The sequence below is a fragment of the Papio anubis genome, chromosome 9 (assembly GCF_008728515.1).
Source record: "Papio anubis isolate 15944 chromosome 9, Panubis1.0, whole genome shotgun sequence".
Lineage (NCBI taxonomy): Eukaryota > Metazoa > Chordata > Mammalia > Primates > Cercopithecidae > Papio > Papio anubis.
This window is the reverse complement of record NC_044984.1, coordinates 24,834,010-24,854,471: the sequence shown is the minus strand read 5'-3', so window position 1 is coordinate 24,854,471 and position 20,462 is coordinate 24,834,010. Positions and strand designations below refer to the sequence as shown.

The window sequence follows — 20,462 nt, the reverse complement described above, 5'->3', positions numbered from 1 at the left end:
TCGAATAATCTTGGCTAGCAATCAATATCTTGCAGAAGGCAAGAGAGAATCAAACCTTAAGAAAAGCTTTCTCCCCAGGCGCAGTGGCTCACGCCTGTAATCCCAGCACTTTGGGAGGCTGAGGCGGGCAGATTACGAGGTCAAGAGATCGAGACCATGTTGGTCAACATGGTGTAACCCCGTCTCTACTAAAAATACAAAATTAGCCAGGTGTGGTGGTGTATGCCTGTAATCCCAGCTACTCGGGAGGTTGAGGCAGGAGAATCGCTTGAGCCCAGGAGGCGGCGGTTGCGGTGAGCCGAGATCGCGCCGCTGCACTCCCGCCTGGCCAACAAGAGTGAGACTCTATCTCAAAAAAAGAGAAAAAAAAAATAGCTTTCTCTTCAGAAACAATATTCTACAGTCCTTTGTGAAAGACAGGACATCTAAAAATGATGTCTGGATACAAATTTCTCAAAGTAAGCTGACTCCACTAATAAAAATGATGCCTCATTCTTTTTACTAAAATATATTTGTACCCAATTAAGACTGCAGTACAAAATGCCATAACATAAAAATATTAGCAAACTGATAATAGGGAAGTCATAACATTCTCAAGTCAGAGCTTCATAAAAACCAAATTCCAATATTCTTAATATTAGACTTGCACGTTAACCAATGGATATGGCAATTTCTTCAATCAGTATCAAATCCTGTTTCTTTCATATTTCATTAGGTAATCATCACGCCAAACCTATCTCAAAATCTGAAATAACTAGTTTGCGATACATTATCAGAAAATGTCAATCTCAAATATAAACAGCTGAACTTTTCATTTTTATTCTACTAGGGAAGTTTCAAAGCGCTGAAACATGCAAACTGTTACTCATCTTCTAAAAACAGAAATAAAATAATTAGGTCACAATGGATGGCTCCTTTCTTGGCCAAAAAAAGGATGATGAATGCAACTGGAATGTTTATTGTCACTGAAATTCTTCAGGCCTGGATTCCAAGTATGCGTCTTGATGCAGGTTACTATGACAACTTAAACTACAGAAAATGTCACACCCCCTCCTATCAAGTAGTTTTCTCTGCAAGATCATTTCAAGCCTTCTAAAACTTGCATGCACAAATTATCTGTAACAACAATAAACACCTCATTACAAGTTTTATTCAAAATGCCCCATCTAAACCTGTAAAAACAGGTATAAGCATATAAAAATAATTCCATTCAATCTACACGGGATAGAAAAACCTGAAAACACACACACTCACATACACATACGTACACATACCCTTTAAAATATAAAATATTGAGAGTATTTTTAAACTACTTTCCATTACCAGAGGCACAGTACATTACTACCATATGCTTCATTCCAGAAACTCTGGAAAATTACTTGCAAGGCAGTTTTGAACTATTATAGAACTAAGTCCTGTTTATCATTATTTTCCCTTCACTAATGCATCTTATGGGAAGGTACTAGAAAGGGGGGATATGGGAAGATTACAGTCCTATCTAGAACAGAAAGAGAAGCCAACAAATAATCTGTAAAAGTTATTGTTTTATCCAATCTCTTTTTACACAAAATATGAGCTTTAAAGTTTCTTTTCACACAGCATAACAAACTTGTGATAAACTGTAAATTATTCTCTAATATCACATGCTCTAAAAGAAAAATGGCTCAAGAGAAGCTGCATCATTATGGAAAAAAATGTGAGTCAGTAGAAAGATACTCTGATTGCAAAAAATTAACAATTTTAACTAGCTCCATGAAAAAAAATTAAGACAGTTTTACAGTGTAGCAATTCTGAGACTTCAAAGCTGGTTTTGCTGCCCATCAAAGTTAACATGACTAGAATTGGATGTTTCATTCAGAAAGGTTTAGGGAAGTCCCTCTCCTGTAAAGTGGGTTCAGTAGCCACCACAGGCAAACAAGTTTCCTAAGTTTCAGATATAAATATACCTCAATGCTAGGCAGACCCTTCATTTATCTAAAACATTTTAAAATAACACTTCATTCAAAAAAGGGAAACAAAGTAGTAAGCTAAAGGAGTCTCTTTGTTCTGTAAGTCAAGGATCAAAATCAAAGGCTGCTGACCTAGAGAATATTGAGTGTTTGAGAAGAACCCGCAAAAAATGAAAATTCTTCAGCAGCAAACTCCAAGCAACTCATACAATCCCCACCTGTATTAGTGGATAACTACTAGTGATCCAGAGGAACAAAACAACTAAAATGTTCAAACCCAAATACACAAAATCCCCAAACATTAAGCCTCAACCACAGTTCCTGTTGGTATAACTTACACATAGATTCTCCTTAATAAAAAATAATTAATGTATAAAAGAAAGCTTTATTGCACAGCTTCATCAGTAATGGTAGCCAAAACTAAAATTTAAGTGACTATCAGAGAGAACTTTAGTCAATTGTACTACATAGTACATTTCTTTTTTCTTATGCTTTTCCTTTTTAGGCCATATTACAAATGGCAGGGCCTTAAACATAAGGTCTGAATAGGCCTTTTTGACTCTCACGTGGATAGAACAAAATTGCCTCATTAGAACCAGGCTATCTTTTGACTCTCAACATTTGTGGCCTTCTAGTCATGGTTTTTGCTAATGCTGTAAGCAACATACCAGGGTCTACAAAAGGGAAACTGAACTGGTGAGGATATGGATTTGCGGTTTTAGGAGTCCAGTCTCTCCATATAATCTAGCAATTATTAGAAAGCTGTGAAGTTAGTTTTTTATTTCGGGGGAAATCAGTTTATGTGAGACCGTCGAGATCCAGCATTTAGTTAAAAATGCATGCACATAACTTTTGCAAATGAGAGATTAAGAAATTTATGAGACAGCACGCTGGCTGGTGCCCTCACAGAGTTTATTCACCTGTAAAGTGTGAACAATTTATTCATAAGTGATTTACCCATTACAAACAAGGTCAAATTATTTTCCCTCCTGGGACCAATAAGTAATTTAAATGCTCAAGGGACAAGAGATGACATACAGCAAACATACTAAAACTGAGACGTAATTTAGTTGAATATCCTCACCCAAGGAGATTTTTATGCCCCCCTTGACTTAATGAAGCCAATAATAGACACTATTAAAGAAATGGAAACACAAGCTATAGGATTTTCCAGACTTAACCAAGATTATCATAGAGAAAAGTCTGAAAAACTAGTTAGCCATCAAGATTTTCTAGCCTTTCACTATGAGAAATACTTCTCTACTTTAAAAGAGGTTGCCAATTTATAGCATTAATAGAACAGTGCTCAGAAAGCCCAAGAGTGGTGACACACAGCTTTGAAATATTTTGCTTCAGACTCCAAACGTGAAACCTACGGCATGTTTTATGATACTTTTAGTGTCGACCCAAATTTGGACCTAGGAATTATACTGCAGTGGCAACAGATACCATCACCAACTATACTTAGTCCTTCTCTAAATAAAGGGCTTACAAATGATGATTCTTAAGAGTTTACTAATGAACATGACCTATGAAAGTCTCCCAAAACTTTGAAAGATTTTTTTAAAAAGCCATTGAAAGTGCTACTCTTCTAGGATGTAATGCATGTAAGGAGTATACCTCAGCACCACTCACCTCAGCACGCAGGAGTCTCCCAGCCAGTGAGAATGAGGTAGTCTTGAGGAAGGACAGCACCACACAGGTATTCTAGGAGGATCTACACAGGCACCTGCAAAGGTGTGTAAAAATTAGTCCTGGCTAATTTTTATCTTAAAAATACTAAATCATTCCATTTTAACATACAATCACCAAAGAGCAAAATACAAGTACATGGCTTCAAATAAATTTCCCAAGAATTTTCCTCCCCTGACCCCACTCTTCCCCCTTAGCCATTTGAATTGTAGTTCTTGTGGGGTGGGTTTGTTTGGTTTGGTTTCAATTAGCATTTTTGTGCTTTTGAAAAAGGAATTTCAGTTGTTTCTATAAAAGGTCATTTGATTGGCCCATGGAGTTCTAGGAGAGACTTTGTGTCTTCTTTTTCTACCGACCCCAGCTCCCTGTGATACCACACTAATTTCTTGAAAGCAGTTTTACATTTGGAAAAATTGCCTAAGGCCAGGGCTAAAACTGAAGTTGAAGGAGACCTCTCAGGTCCTAAAAAATAAAAACAAAAAATACACTGCACTTCTCCTTGGTGAGTACAAATTCCTACTACTGACTAACCTAAGAAGGAGGGTAACTTGGCACCGTTTCTTTTGACCATTTTATTGCCTAATGCTGTGAGAATGTGAAACTTTGCCACAACATTAGCTATAAAGAAAGCCCAAGGAAGAAATCTTGGCCACAAGATGGGAATTGATGCAATTCATATGTCTGCCACATTCAGACTATGCCCTTCACAGATGTTTCTGCATTTATTTATAGAAAGATTTACTTTAGCAACAAGACCAGCTTCCATCAACCATTTTTTTTAAAATCTATCCAGACATGAAACTACTTTTATTATGAATAGAAAATGCCACCCCCAAATGTTAAAATCCTTAAATTTCTTAGTCATGAAATAGTATGAAATATCAAATTAGAGCACAAGGAGAAAGAGCTGGCAGACCTCAAATCTGATGCAAATGTAAGAAAATATACACATTTCAAACACCATTGAGGAAAGGGGAAGTTAGTCGAAAGTTTCCCCTTTCATAGCTGGGCTCTCCCTGCACAGCTGCTATATCCCTGAATGAAGACTTTGTCTCCAAAGCTGGTTACTACACTCACACTTCATATAACTTAATAGTTGTTATAAAAATGCCAATGGCTTCCTGATTATTTTTTACATAGTGCTAGAGTTGTAACACAAAGGTGCATTAGTGCCCGCTTCCAAATCTTAAAAAGAAGGTAGCAGTCACATTAATTTTTTTTCCTAATAAAAATATATAGGTTTAAGCTAGATAGATATCACAGAATTTCTACTACATCTTCTTATACCAGATGTTGGGTTAGAGTCTTCTGGCTTCAAGTAGACCTACCTACCTACCTCCTAAAGAAGCTAAAAGAAATATACACATCTGAGGGTGACAGGATTTGGCAAAAGAGCCTGTCTGTGGAGGGTGTCATCCAAAAAGCAATGAAGGGTCAATCCTGCTGGGAAAGAGGACTGGGTGGCAAATTCAAAACCAAGTGAGAAGAGACTAAATGGACTAACAACCACCCTAATTCCCATCCTTGGGCCTGGGAGCTGTCTGGAGTCTAGCCTGGTTGTCAAAAGTATTCTTATTCACCTAAATCAAAATCTCTTCCTAACCAACTTTTCTTCAGCAAAGCCTCATCTCTCTTTTTAGTTGTGTTTTCAAGAAAAACTTTTGAGAGTGGGAAGTGGATAGCTGAGAATGAGTTTCAAAAACTGACATATAATTGTTATCATCTTTGTCCATAAAATAAGGTTGTCACTAGAGCCAGAGATTTAAAGGCCAAAAAGATTATGGTGCTTATTCTCTCATATGTAATTCACACTGACACTAATATATATGCAGAGATTAAAATCTCTCCTTCTTAGATTTTTATAATTGCAAAATTCACTTTGAGATGAGATGAGCGGTGCAGGGAGCAGGAGCAGTTCTGTGGTACCCTGGGAATGTAATGTGCTCAGGATGCCTCTGGGAAATGCCAAGCTTGACAAAAGTCAGGGCTTGGGCTCTTGTGAACCTGCATTCCCTCCCCACCTCCTGTCGATTCCTACAACCTCCTAACTACTCAGCCCATTGTTCACTCTTCACAAGGTCACTGGTGAAGATCCAATCCTATCATCCTACTGCTTTTGAAAGTCTCCACAAAAAAGTTCAATCTTCTTTTGTTTGTCAGGTAACTGCAGTGACAAAATGTTCCTAACCACAAATGCAAACATGAGCTCTGGCAGGTGTGGGAGTACTAGGAAGGCAGTGAGAAACAAGAGCTTAAGTGAAGATGGTCTCAGGAAACTGCATGCACTGCGTTTTTTCCACGAGCCCCTTCGCATCCCTTCCCGCGGCTGTCCAGGCCCATCTCCAATGTCTCCCCTGAAGCCACCACGTGGCATACACGGCCTCACCCCACTTCAGTTTCCCTGCCTGTCCTTTAAGTTGGCATCCCAGGTGCAGGCCTGACCAAATTTTTATGCTGGCCAAACTCCAACTCACTCTCCAAGACTCCACTCAAATATGACCTCATCACTCCCTTATCAAAACTAGTCACTCCAGGTATTCTCAAGTGGCTGACACTTAGTACTCACTGGTACTGTTCATCAAATCCTCACAACAACCCTGAGGCAGGTAATCTGTAATAAGGGAATAATTAGAAAAGAATTGAAAGGTTAAATAACCAGTCCAGGGTCACACAGCTAAACAGGAGAGGCAAGAACTGAACTCAAGCAAATTGACTTCAGAGCCCATGATCTTCAATAACTATTTGAAATGTTTGCCTCTTCTTGAGGGCAGAGACACTTTGCACTGACACCTGCATTCTTGATGCCTAGCACGTAAGTGGGGCTCGATAAATATCTACTGAAGGCTTGATGAATTCAGAGGGTTTTACAGAATGGCAGCAGATTGTACAGTGGTTCTGAGCTTATCCTCAGTGAAAGTTCTGCTTACCTAAACGATTCCTTTTACCTAGATACAATACTCCTATTACCACATGTCTGAAAAGCAGGTATCTATTATACTTGAAATGACCATAAATCAATGAACGCCAACATGTAATTGTGGGGAAAAGAAGAGGATAAAAATTGGGGGAGCCCCACCAATAATTATATTATTTTTGGTAAAACTTAAGGTGATTCAAACATTAACTGGACACTTATAAAAATGTGCTAAGGATTAAGCATTCTTTTATTATGGCAGCTAGCTTCCATAATGGCCCCCAATGATTTTCACACCCTTGTGTATTCTTCTCCTACAATGAACAGAGGTAACCTGGACAGCCCATAGGATATTGTGGAATGATGTCATAAAGACATGGTAGCTTCCATCTTGCTCTCTTCGATCACTTGTCCTGATATAAGCCAGACATTCAAGCAGCCCTGTGGAGACATCCATATGGCGAGGAACTGAGCCCTCCCACCAACAACCTGCGCAAATTTGCGAGGCATGTGAGTGAACCACCTTCGAAGTGGATTTTCCAGCCCCAGTCAAACCTTCATGTAGGCTACATACAAAATGGACTGACACCTGGGTTGCAATCTTATTAAAGATCCAGAATCAAAACCATTCACCCAAGCCATTCCTGGATCTCTGATCCAAAGAAACGAGGCGAGAGTTTAAAAAAAAAAAAAAAGAAGAAGTTAGGTCTCTAGGCATGGGGCAACTTGTTATGCAGTAATACGTAATTAAATTAAATAGTTTATAGTAATGCAAATAGAAGTTATTGATGTTAACACAATATCAGGTTATTGCAATTCCTAAACACTAAACACAAGCAAAATAGAATGCTCAAGAATAACTCAAGAGCAAAATAAATTCCAGTTTCCAAGAGGCTTTGTTTTTTTTTTTTTTTTTAAACAACAGAAGAATGCAAACTCTTCAATTCCTTGTAGATGTTTTTTAATGACTGCTGATTAATTGTTGGGTGTGTTCTCTTCCTTCAAACTAGGCCCACCAGGAGAGATAATCAATAGACAATACTGACATTTCTACTACTGTAAAAATGAGAAGAGTTTATTGCTCCGGTTATTTAAGTATTATAGGTCAGATAAAAAGTCTAGAAGTTTTGGAGGAAACCAGCTACTCTCTACTCTGTGATTCCAAGATCCCCAAAATGTTCTTCTGTGTGTGGATTTTTTATTTTTTTAAAAAAAGCACATTTCTTTTTATTGAAAAGAGAAAACCCATTTGAAATTCTAAATATTCAACTACAAATAAACTATGGTAGCACATTTTCATAGGTGATATCCCTGTGCATCCACAAAATAAACTATACATATTATGGAATTCTAAACTACTCCTAAATTTTTGTTGTCCAATAAAAGAGTGGGAACATTTAAGGTGGTTTTTTTGCCTTGTCATCAAAATACATAGACACACATCTCCACATATAATTCAGTTCTGCTAACAGCAAGACACAATGTTAGTAAGGAATGTATCTTAGGTTTTACACAGTCCCTGTGAAAGGTTAATAAGATGATCACAGAAACAATAAGGTAGATATTCTGTGGAAATAAATCCATTATGATACTATTAAGCTATATTAGCTTGCAAAGCAGACAGCAATGGCAATACCAAACTTAATTATTTATATAATAAACCTTTACCAAGCTCTTATCATATTTAAAATACCACAGGGATTACAAAGATGAAGATAAGGGTTTCATTCCACTAACTACAATATTTGTGAAATGTAACTAATGTATAGTAACAATAGTATCAAATAAATGTTTGATAAACACCAAAGAGACTTGGAAAAAAGCTACAGCAGAGTTCATACAAGAGAAATCACTAATGGCTGGAGGATATCCAGGAAGCCTTCATGAAATAAGCCTTTTATGCTTATATATGGCTATAATTTTTTTAGCTTTTTCACATTAATATGTCAATATTCCCATTATACAGGTTATACAAAGTTGAGGTTAAGATTAGGTGACTTGATCAGGATGCAGTTCCTGGCATTAAAAAGTAATAATAGGCACTCAACAAGTAAGTGCCAGGCACCACTCTATGCCCAGTTCAGACACTGTTCACAACCTTGTGAAGGGCAATCCTAGTCTCCATTTTGCACATGAAGAAACTAAGATTTCAGATTTAGTACCTTCCCAGGTTCAGGTGGCTAGTAAAGGCGGAGCCCTGATTTGAACTCAGATGTACTTCATTTTAAAACTTCTGCCAGACTCCTACACTGGGTAAATTCACCTATCCCGTGCTGCTCTTAGCAAATGTTTGTACTCTCTACCGTACTTCCTCCCACCCCCATGCCCCACCCCACCCTTGACCTAATAAACTGATCCATAAACCATAAGGAATTGAAATGCATCCTTGTTAGTCTTATGATTTGTTATTAAATGTTATGCAAGAAATCAGAAGAGTGGCAGACGAGAAGAGATAAGACAAGAAAGAGATATGATCAATTGTGTTTTAAATAGCTAAGTAATCATTTTTGTCTAAACCAGTTTGGAAAACGAATTTCATCAACTTTAGTAGACAAGCTATAAGATGACTATTTGAATAAAGTATTCTTCTCCTGGATAACACTTCAATATCTCACATAACAGAGCTTTTTTCAGAAAACCAACTTCGGAGTTTTGGTAAGTATTCATCATATTATTTAGGTGTCTTCTATTATTCCAATTTGAATCAGAAAGAGAGGGGTGGGGGGAAAGAAAGAATGTTAAATGCCTATAGATTAAAAGACAAATATAAACCACATTAGTAGTAGAAACTGTGTTTCACTATAAAACACACATCAGAAAATGTGAAATCAGGACATATTAAAGGTTTACACCAAGGAAGCCCTGAGAAAAGAACAATATGGCTGTGGGTGTGACCAGTGATTGTAAGAAAACGTATGGTTGGGCCTTAGTTTTAGGAGAAAATATTCCGACAGACAGAAATGTTGGGAGGGAAAGAAACCTGAAGAATAGACAAGTAGAATCATTCTGCAAAGGAGACATCATAAATCTGTCTTTACTATCACTTGGTAAGTACGAGGCTCTGTTGGACGCACAGTGAGTTTGCAGAAGAATTCCAGCAAGATAGGCATATCCCTCAGAGATGCTTTCTAAAGTCAAGAAAAATTCAAAAAAGCTAACTAGTTTTTAACTTAAGTGAAGATAATTACAAAGGTAATTAAACAGATGCTGTGAACCATCCTCCAGGAGATACAGTTTCTCTAAACATACTACAGGAATTCTTGGGAGGTTTCCACACTGTTTTGTGTTACTTGTTTAGACCCATTTCCCTACTGTACCATGGAATCTCATCCCATTTCTTCCTTATGGTCCCACCACCTAGCACAGGATCTGGCAAACTCAATAAATGAGGACCAGAGGAAGGCCAGGAGGGTCCTGATAAAGCAGGAATTTGACATACTATTTCCCGGACTGGCCGTGCAGGTGGCTGATACAAATCTCTCTTCCTCTCCCCTACAAGAAATGATTGTTTAGTGATGGGGGGAGGGCTCTTTTCTAAATAAAAGAAAAACATTTTTATTAAAACAAATTGTGACTTTAAGTTGTATTTTTGTACTAACAGAAATGAATCCCAAATAATGATTGCAGTCACCATTCCCCAATCACCCTGGAATTTTTTCTAAATACTACAGATTGCTTTAGTTAACCCCATCTTAGCTCATCGGATTTGATTATCCAGCTTATTGTGTGAATTAGCCATCTGTTCAATAATGCTGCTACCAGACAACAAGAAAAGTTTCAAGATTGCTTTTAAAGATCTGACAGTTTTGAGTTGAAGGCTGTCTGCACTGATGTTTTATACTTTTTCCCATTTTGTTCCCTTTATGGTCTCAAAAAAAGTTATCTTAAAAAGAGCCTACTAAAAAAAGTAAGCTCAACTGCTAGGAAGGAATTCATTTTTTAAAAAATAACATTAATTTCGACCGGGCATGGTGGTTCACGCCTGTAATCACAGCACTTTGGGAGGCCGAGGCAGGTGGATCATGAGGTCAGGAGTTCGACACCAGCCTAGTCAGCATGGTGAAACCTCGTCTCTACTAAAAATACAAAAAGAAAAATTAGCCGGGCATGGTGGCGCATGCCTGTAGCCTCAGCTACTTGGGAGGCTGAGGTAGGAGAGTTGCTTGAACCCGGGAGGCGGAGGTTGCAGTGAGCCGAGATTGCGCCACTGCACTCCAGCCTGGGCGACAGAGTGAGATTCCATCTCAAAAAATAATAAATAAATAAATAATAAAAAAACAAAAATTAATTTCAAGCAACAATAACCTTCATTCTCTTTTTAAAACAAGAGCTGGTAGAAACTTTTGCATAGAATTTAAAAGGCAAAAAAATATAGAAAGTGAATAACATTCTACTGTTGGATAGAAAATGAATACAATATGTTGGAATGTTCAAGTATGTTTTAAACAACTATTTAATTTCCTAAATTGACCTGTTGCATAATGTATGTTAATTCTGAATATTGTCCTTATTTCAGCTCAAAGAAAAGCATAAACAATAAAGCCACTTGAAGTTGAAGAAAAAATTATCTTTAGGTTTAAACATGACTTAAACCAGGCACTTGTGCAGATTATACTTTACCTCTTTCTGAAACCTTATCATTTCCTGCCTTAGTGCAGAATTACGGCATCCCAGTTTTTGGCTCCATTTTGGTATACTCTTTCCTCTTAATGAAAGCATATATTGGTTATAATGCTGTGTTAATAACATTCAATTTGGCCGGGCGCAGTGGCTCAAGCCTGTAATCCCAGCACTTTGGGAGGCCGAGGCGGGTGGATCACGAGGTCAGGAGATCGAGACCAGCCTGGCTAACATGGTGAAACCCCGTCTCTACTAAAAATACAAAAAACTAGCCGGGCGTGGTGGCGGGCGCCTGTAGTCCCAGCTACTCGGAGGCTGAGGCAGGAGAATGGCGTGAACCTGGGAGGCGGAGCTTGCAGTGAGCCGAGATCGCGCCACTGCACTCCAGCCTGGGTGACACAGCACGAGACTCCGTCTCAAAAAAAACATTCAATTTGGCTCCAGGCTAGCCAAAAGAAAGCTAAGAGGCATGATTGTATAGCTCACAAGATGTACTGTGGATTTTGGTCAGTTCATATCATGAACACTCACTGCCTAGCAACAGCTCCAAAAGTCAAGAGTTCAATCCTGGGCCAGGCATGGTGGCTCACGCCTGTAATCCCAGCACTTTGGGAGGCCGAGGTGGGCGGATCACCTCAGCAGGTTGGGAGTTCAAGACCAGCCTTATCAGCATGGAGAAATCCTGTCTCTACTAAAAATACAAAATTAGCTGGGCATGGTGGTGCATGCCTATAATCCCAGCTACTTGAGAGGCTGAGACAGAAGATCACTTGAATCTGGGAGGTGAGGTTGTGGTGAGCTGAGATGGTGCCATTGCACTCCAGTCTGGGTGATGAGCAAAACTCCGTTGCAAAAAAAAAAAAAAAAGTTCAATCCTGCCCCAAGTTACAAAAAAATGGTAGAAATACACAAGTGACACTGTGTACGAATCCATAAGAGGGGAGGAGAGGATAAAGAAAGGAAATTAAAGCAAAGAGAAGAGGCAGCAAAAGAAGAGAGAGGTAGCAGTCAGTACGTAACTACAAACCTTGTCAGGGTTATAAGAAGCCAATGGCCACTGGAAAGAATAGGTAAGACTACAAGAAACACATGAAGGAGTCAATGAATGTCTAGTCCCTACACAATTTAGAGGGAAACTGGGTTAAGAGGAGCAGCCAAAACAGGTGCTCTAAGAAGAAGTAAGCTGCTCTTGAAGGGCTTGAAAGCTGGGAGCAGCCTGCACATCACAGCCCCCAAAAGGGTACAGAGAACCTACAAGTCTTGATAGTCCAGTGGACCAAGATATGTGAGGTCATCCACCTTGTATGAAATTAAGGCTTCAAAGAGAAAACTGTCCTTTTCCTCTGTACATTCTAGAGGTAACACAGATAACAGCAAACATTCTTACTTTAGCTCTGCTGTTATGTGAACCTGGGACAGTCATAACCTCCCTGAGCTTCAGTTTCCTCATCTGCAGAGCAAGTTCTTGGGAATAAGTACACCTGGTGTGTCTTTTAAAAACTGTTACTGGCAGGTTTCTATAGCCCTGGGAAGTGCAGGATCTTGGAGGAAGAAGAACTAATGAATGTAAATCAAGGCCACGCCTACCCTCTGGGTAGGTCTGAACCCAACTTGGGATGCTGGGAAACTCTACTGGATATAAATATCTTACCCCTTTAAGACTGAGGACAGACTCCGCTACAGGGTCACAGAGATCAAGAGAATCACTTGCTACAAGCCAGCATAGAAATAAACTTCACCAAACACTTCACTTTTATAGCCCTATGTGCCAAGCCACTGTTCAAAGTACTTTATGTATGTTAATTCATTTAATTATCTTAACAATCGCATGAAACAGGGGTTTTCCTTATTTTCTGATGATATAAGAGGCACAGGTAGTTAAAGAACATATGTCCCAGGTGTCCCTGCTAGTAAATGACAGCCCGCATACGAATCCAGCCCTGTCTGCTGCCATCTGTGCTCCTAACCACACCACATAGTGCCTTTAGCCAGGACTCCACAGCCCTAGCACTGCACTGCTGAAAGCTTGCTCTCCTGTCCTTTTTCTCCCCCATAAATATTAATTATGGCGACCCCTCCCTAAATTCCACATCTGTAAGATGGGGATAAGACCACTTCCTTCCCTGTGAAGTGGAATATTTTTATGAGAAAACACCTAACAACAGTTGGCACATTGCAGATCCTCGATAATTGCTGATTTACTCATTTACTTCAAGTAATTATTATCCAGACAAATGCTGCCATCTGCCTACCCCTCCTTGTTTACACAGAGCTAAGGCCCTGGCCAGAGGAACTGCATCCCTGCACTGCCATAGACAGAAAACCATAGGATTTAGTCTCTGAAAGGCACCAAACTAAATTATCCTCATGTATGTCCCTTCGGTGGATACTACCTGAATCTACCGATGCCTTCAGGAGCTGTGGACAGCAGAGGATTTGTCTGATCCCAGCAATGAAAGATCCCTTGTTTCTGAGCTATTATTTTATAATACAGTAACATGCCATAGGGTCTATAGCTACAGCATTAGATGCCTCCCTCCCACATACAAAAAAAAAAAACCTTTAGCAAACCATCACACTACAGAACATTTGTGGAACTTCTTGGAACTCATTTCTGATAGGTGCAGCAAAAAGTGCAATACCCTGGGAGTTAACAAGGTTTGCATTAAGCACTAGCAGACGGACCTGGGGAAGTCAAAACCACCCACAGTGAGAATGCATGTGAATCTGCATCTGAAAAATGAAAGGCTCAGGACCAGGGTGGTGGTTTATATCACCACCCTGGATGCTTTCCTCTGGACACATTCCAGTTTGTTAATGTCCATAAAATTTGGCACCCAAAACTAAAGACAATTTTCCAAAAATGGTCTGATCAGCATAAATGACTTACTGCCTGTGTTAATCCTGCCTTGACTTTTAAAATTAAGTTTACTAAATGTTGAATAGGCAAAAGAGTACTCATAAAATGAGTAAGGTACAAAGAATTGAAACATTCATGTACCCACAATTTTAAGAAGAAAAAGTTACCTCTGAAGCTCCCTTTGTGACCCTTCTTAATCCACCCTCTTGTCCTCCACTAAAAGGTAACAATTCTCCTTAATTTTGTGTGTACCCTTGCCTTTTAGGCAGGGCACAGTGGTTCGTTCACGCCTGTAATTCCAACACTGTGGGAGGCCAAGGTGGGCATATGATGAGATCAAGAGATCAAGACCATCCTGGCCAACATGGTGAAACCCCGTCTCTACTAAAAATACAAAAATTAGCTGGGTGTGGTGGCGGGCACCTGTAGTCCCAGCTACTCGGCAGGCTGAGGCCAGAGAATCGCTTGAACCCGGGAGGCAGAGATTGCAGTGAGCCGAGATTGTGCCACTGCACTCCAGCCTGGGTGACAGAGCAGAATTCCGCCTCGAAAAAAAAAAAAAAAATTATACATACAGTTTAGGCCGGGCACAGTGGCTCACACCTGTAAGCCCATCACTTTGGAAGGCTGAAGCAGGAGGATGGCTTGAGCCCAGGGATTTGAGACCAGCCTGGGCAACACAACAAGACCCGAATCTCTACAAAAGAACCAAAAAAAACAAAAACAAAAACAAAAAAACATGCCTAGGTGTGGCGGTGCATATACTCCCAGCTACTGAGGAGGCTGAATGAAGCAGGAGGATTGCTCGAGTCCAAGAGTTAGAGAGTGCAGTGAGCAATGATCATGCGACTGCACTCTAGCCTTGGTGACAGGGTCAGACTCTGTCTCCAGAAATAAACAAACACATGCTTGTATCCCTATATACTACTTAAGTTTTGTCCAAATTTCTGAAGTTTGTATGAATGGAATCATACTACATAAAATCTTTTAGAACTTGTTTTTCTGCTGTTGATGCATGAACTAGTAGTTCATTCATTTTCAAAGGTGTAGAAAGGGCTGTTAGTAGGCTGGCACACATGAGTATGGGCTGGGGCTTGCTGTTTATGGGCAGCAGCCACATTGACTGCATGGTGTCTACACTGTACAGGTTGTTCATTAGTTTTAGTATCACCCCTGTCCTATAGTAATCCACTGTACAGATAAACCACACCTTATACTTTCTGCAATCCATGTTTTTTCCTCCAGTTTTTTTGTTTTGTTTTTTTCTTTTTTTGGTGCCATAGAAAGTGCTCTGAACTATGCTGGACATGTGCTGGGTTGTAGGGTATACACATTTTCAATGTTATTAAAATCAGTTTTCTTTGAAACTATGGTCATGGCCCACTATAGTTTATAAAATTTCCTGGGTTGGTTCCAACATTTTTAATGAAAAAGAATAAATAAGAAAAGCAAAATAGCAGAGAACATTATCTTTAGTAGAGAACTGATAAAATCAGCTTCTAGATACTTTGGCTTAAATCATACACATGCATACATCATATGCATACACATGTGCCAGTAAGTGAATTTCTTTCCATTGGTCACAGTCAAAAAGCTCAGAACTGTCTTCCAGTTGCTTAATTCTTTCTCTGGCTATGTCTAATTTGCCATTAAACCTATTTGCTGATTTTTAAATTCCAATTACATGTTTAATTTCTCCAAGAACTATTTAGTTTTTTTCAGATCTTTTTTGTCATTTTTATATTCACTTGCAATTTACTCACACTTTTAACCTTTCCATTTCTTTAAAAGTTATTTTACATTCTTTCTGACAACTATAATATCTGAGATTATTACACACCTAATTCTGTTATCTACTATTTTGGCTGGTTCTATCGATGACGCCTTGTTTACTTTGTTTTGTGATTCTTGACTGTCATTAAAAATTTCTTTAAACTCAAACTCTTAAAGGCTTGCCCTGAAGAAAGATTCCTCCAAAAAGGACCTGCACTGGCTTCTGCCTTATGCTACTATAGTGGAACCACTCTATAACTATACATTTGCCTTTTCTTTGGACTACCCATAGGTCTAAATTAGAACTGCAAACTTCCATGAATGCTGATTATTATTGGTTATAAAATATTAGGCAGTTTTTCTGAGATTTTCTGCGGACTGGGAGGTGGTCAAGGGAAAAGTTGTATTTCTAGTTCTACAATACACTATGAAAGTCGTCTTTAGGGGTCCCAGCTGTATGTGGAGACACTGTCTACTAAACTTTTTTCCCCAAAGCAGGCTCTGGGCTTTGTCTCTTGTCTCCAGCCAACAAGGGCACCAAGAAAATTCAAGCTCAATTGGACTCAGCAAGTGCTCTCCAACCATGTGTTCCCCTTATCTCTCTGATTTCTTGCTTTCACTTTCAGGCCAATGTTTGGTCTTTTATTTTCATGTTTTCTTGCCATTTAGAGATGCATCTTACATCATTTATCCAGCATTTTTATTTGTATTCATTTTTACTAGAGGAGTAATTCAGAGTATCTAGTCTCACATGCCATCAGAAACCAAAGTACACTGACATTCTAAACAGCCATTATACTGAGTTTGTGTTGAACTAAAACCATTATGTCTTTTTCATATGAACTATGTTGTTTCCTTATTCCTGCACTTGCATAACTACTATTTGTAATCTAAATGCAGAAATTCATATTCTGACCTATTCAACTTAGTCTGTATTTCAGGGATTGTTTTAAGCTATTAAAGAATTCTCAATCTCTCATTTAAAAATATTATTTACAACTTCGAACTTTTTCAATCACAAACTTAACATGCCTTCTATATTTTACTCTAAGTTGAAAAAGATGTGGAACACTGTATCATTCAGCATATAAATCATTTTAAGTTTCTAAAGAAAAAAAAAAAGGATCCACCTGCAAAGTAGTACCCGGTACCACCAATTTCATACCCTAAAAATGTTTGTCTGAAAACGTGCCTTTTAAAAATTCATGTTATATTATCTTTACTTCAGTATCATTTAAGGACGATTATTAAGAAACATATCCTTGAAATAAGGATTGCTATGCCTCCCTCCCATACCACAAATTAAATTTGATACAGACCTAACAATAGGTTAAAGTTAACAGGGAGGATGGCTTTGAAAGCTGTAATACAGAAATAATCAATCATGTTTTTGATGGTGCTGACAAGTTAAAGCCCTGACAAGCAATAGTAAAGATCATTCTGGGAAGGCTGAGAGTCATTCTAAGGTTTAGCTTTTGCTTCGGTGATTAATTTTACAAGAAACAGCAAGGTCATTCAGCATACCTGCCTCATTCCACCTCTATGAGAAAGGGACCAGCAACTAAAAATCATATTAACATCATGTAGGGCGACCATACAATTTATCAGTGCATGGCAAATGCATCTGACAGCAATAACTTAAGCATACCCTGAGAATAACCCTGTATGGCAGAAGCACCTGAATATTCCAAGTTAGGGAATCCTGGAGTTGCCAACCAGGAGATTTGTTCTTTGTCTATGAGGAACATCAGAACCCCCAACCGCACAACCTCTGAGGTCTGGTGGAATGCAGGCCAGACAGAGGATCATGGCCCTTAGTTTTGGATTGAGGGAAGGTTACCATATGGAGACTGTTGAGCGGGCGGACACTAAGCGAAAATGCTATATAAACTGCATGCTTTTGGGGCTGGTTCTCCTACCCAGTCCACTGCCACTAGACTCTCTTCCTTGGATGTAGGCCCCCAATAAAACCCCACATCATCTCGCTTGCTGGCTCTGGGTCTCTTCTTTGGCCTCAGGAATCTGGTACCATCCCTGGTGGAGTCAAAGGGGTTCAACACAACAATCGTCCAGGATGAAAGGTCCTGTTATTATGCCCGAACAACAGGAGTGAGCCAGGACCAACCCAGCAAACCAGGACGCATCCCACCCTGATCATACACTTCCGTCTTTTAATAAAGCAATTGCCTCAGTATACTTACTGCCCATAAAAAGTACCCACTCATTGCCTGTTTTCTACTGGACATCAATAGTTTTAGGATAATATGCTAATAATGCCCCTTAATCCCCCAAAATATGTTTAATATACTGTTAAAGGAGACAGGATGATGTACTTTTTCTTAAGAGAAAAGTGTTTAAGAAACTTGTCTAAAACAATTCACTGAATTGAAATATCTCATTCCATGAATTTTTTAAAATTAGAGCGATTTTTAAATTATTCTTGCAATAAGACTCTCTCAACAGCCTTTCTGATATCCACATCCCTTCTGTGGCTTCACCTGCTCATAGCTGGCCAAAATCTCTTCTCACAGGACTCAGAACTTAGTACTACCCCCCATCTCACTCCCACCAGCTAACCAGAAGATACTGATACAACTGTAAAGCACAAATCCAGCTTCCATAAGTGTTTTGGTTGGCCAACATAGTGTTTTGATGCTTTTAAAGAATGGAAATCATCCCCAAAAATCTCAATCCCTGAAAAAAACAAACCCTGTGTTTGGAAGACGCAGTCTCTGGAAGTCCAGTGGTTGGTGAAGGCACAGAAATGATTATGGAGGAAGGGTCTTTCCTACTCCATGCAGAAAACATAGCAGTTACTGCATTTACTCTTTAATCTCTTTTTAAAATTAAAGATAATGACCATTTTGTTGTATATATGGCATTTATCTTAGAATAGATTATGGCAAGAGTCATATTACCCAACTCTAAAGCAAATATACAATCAAGTTATGAGTATTACAGTATAATGGCCCACCTAGCCAAACAACAACAACAGAAAGTTCTCGTTTGTGGGTTAAGTACCTTGTTAAGATAAACCCACTGGAGACTTTTAAAGACAAGGTATATTTGCTTAAGTTGGTTTTTAACCATGGAGGTTGGTACTTAGAAAACCTGATGAAAGCAGAAAGAAGTAACCCTTAAGGATAGGAGCTAGCTTCTCATGCCTAAATTTTCATAACTACTACTCTGAATTTTGTCACTGTGAACCTCTATTTAAGGGTCCGAGAAACCTTTCCTGATGCCTCCCTTCCTCTTCCAACAGTAAAAGCTGGCAGCTGCCTTCCCTACCTGCTACATCCTTCACCCGCCCCAGCAACTGAAACACTCCCAGTACTGCTGATCCAGCTCCCCTACTGCACTTGTAAAAACTGCCCAAGAGTATTGTCTTTGTTTCCCCATCACTTACACGGCACCAAGAGGAACATGGGTACTCAACCTCTCTCCTCTACAGTGAAGCATCAAGCATGGAATGGTAGTTAAAACCAATAGTGGGCCGGGTGCGGTGGCTCATACAGCACTTGGGAGGCGAGGTGCGTGAGATCACAAGGTCAGGAGATGGGGGAACCCTGGTGAAACCCGTCTCTACTAAAAATACAAAAATAGGCAGGCCCTTGGTGGCGAGGCGCCTGTAGTCAGATACTCGGGAGGCTGAGGCAGGAGAATGGCGTGAACCAAGGCCGAGGAGCTTGCAGTGAGCGAGATCCCTTTCCCACTGCCTCCAGCCTGAAGCGACAGAGAGAGACTCCGTCTCCAAAAAAAAAAAAAAAAAAAAAAAAAAAAACCAATAGTGGTGGGCTTGCAGCCTCGAATCCCTGGCACTGCCTCTTCTTACCTATGTGAGTTTGGGCAAATTATTCTGTCTCAGTTTTTACAGAAGTAAAATGGGGAATAAAAAAGCACAGACTTTTATGGGGTTATTGTGAGACTTGAATGAGTCAATACATGTAAAGTCTTGGGACCTAGCGCATCACAGATACTCAAATATAGATTATAAATTACCTTTTTTTTTTTTTTTTTTGAGACAGGTCTGCATCTGTCGCCCAGGCACAAGTGCAGTAAGCCAGATCTCAGCTCGCACGGCTCTCGATTCCTCAACTCCAGTAACTGGACCTGGCGCCGCCACCTCGCCAGTATTTGTGTTTTCGAGGCGAGATTTCGCCGTCGATATGGATGGTCTCGATCTCCTGACGCCCAGCCCAGTCTGCCGTCGGCCTCCCAAAGTGCTGGGATTACGGAAAAGCGACCACAGCGCCGGCCTACCTTTTTTTTTTTTTTAAGTCTCCAATTCTTCGCAATCCTCAACTCAGTGCTAATCTGACTGTTCTTCAGAAAATCCTCAATGATTTCCTTGTTGCCAAAAGTCAAGCCCTTATCTACATGATTTATATCTCAGCTTTGATACTGCTGGCCAATTCTTTGTTCTTGAGGCCCTTTTCCCCTTTGTTTCTAGGGAGGGCACTGATCTCATTTTCTCTCTCTGGGCTTCTCTTCTTGCCTGGGGCCAGCTGCTAGAGCTCCCTACTGCTTGGTTCTCTCTTTAAACTGCCTGCTGCAGGACAAGCTTATCTACTAGTTGGTCTTCAAATACCAACAATGTGTCCAGTCTGTCTTAGGACTGATCATGTCGAATAAGAGACTGGAAGAATGATTGGGC

General features: G+C 39.6%; 1 protein-coding gene across 2 annotated transcripts in view; it reads right to left on the bottom strand.

Annotated features, from left to right (window-relative positions):
• The window catches only part of RASSF8 (Ras association domain family member 8), a 124,642-nt gene that overhangs the window by 83,663 nt on the left and 20,517 nt on the right, over positions 1–20,462 (bottom strand). For both annotated transcript variants that reach the window (XM_017945752.3, XM_017945750.2), the window contains exon 2: positions 3,585–3,678. The gene's annotated coding sequence lies outside the window, so the exon portion shown is untranslated. The remainder of the gene's footprint in view (positions 1–3,584; positions 3,679–20,462) is intronic.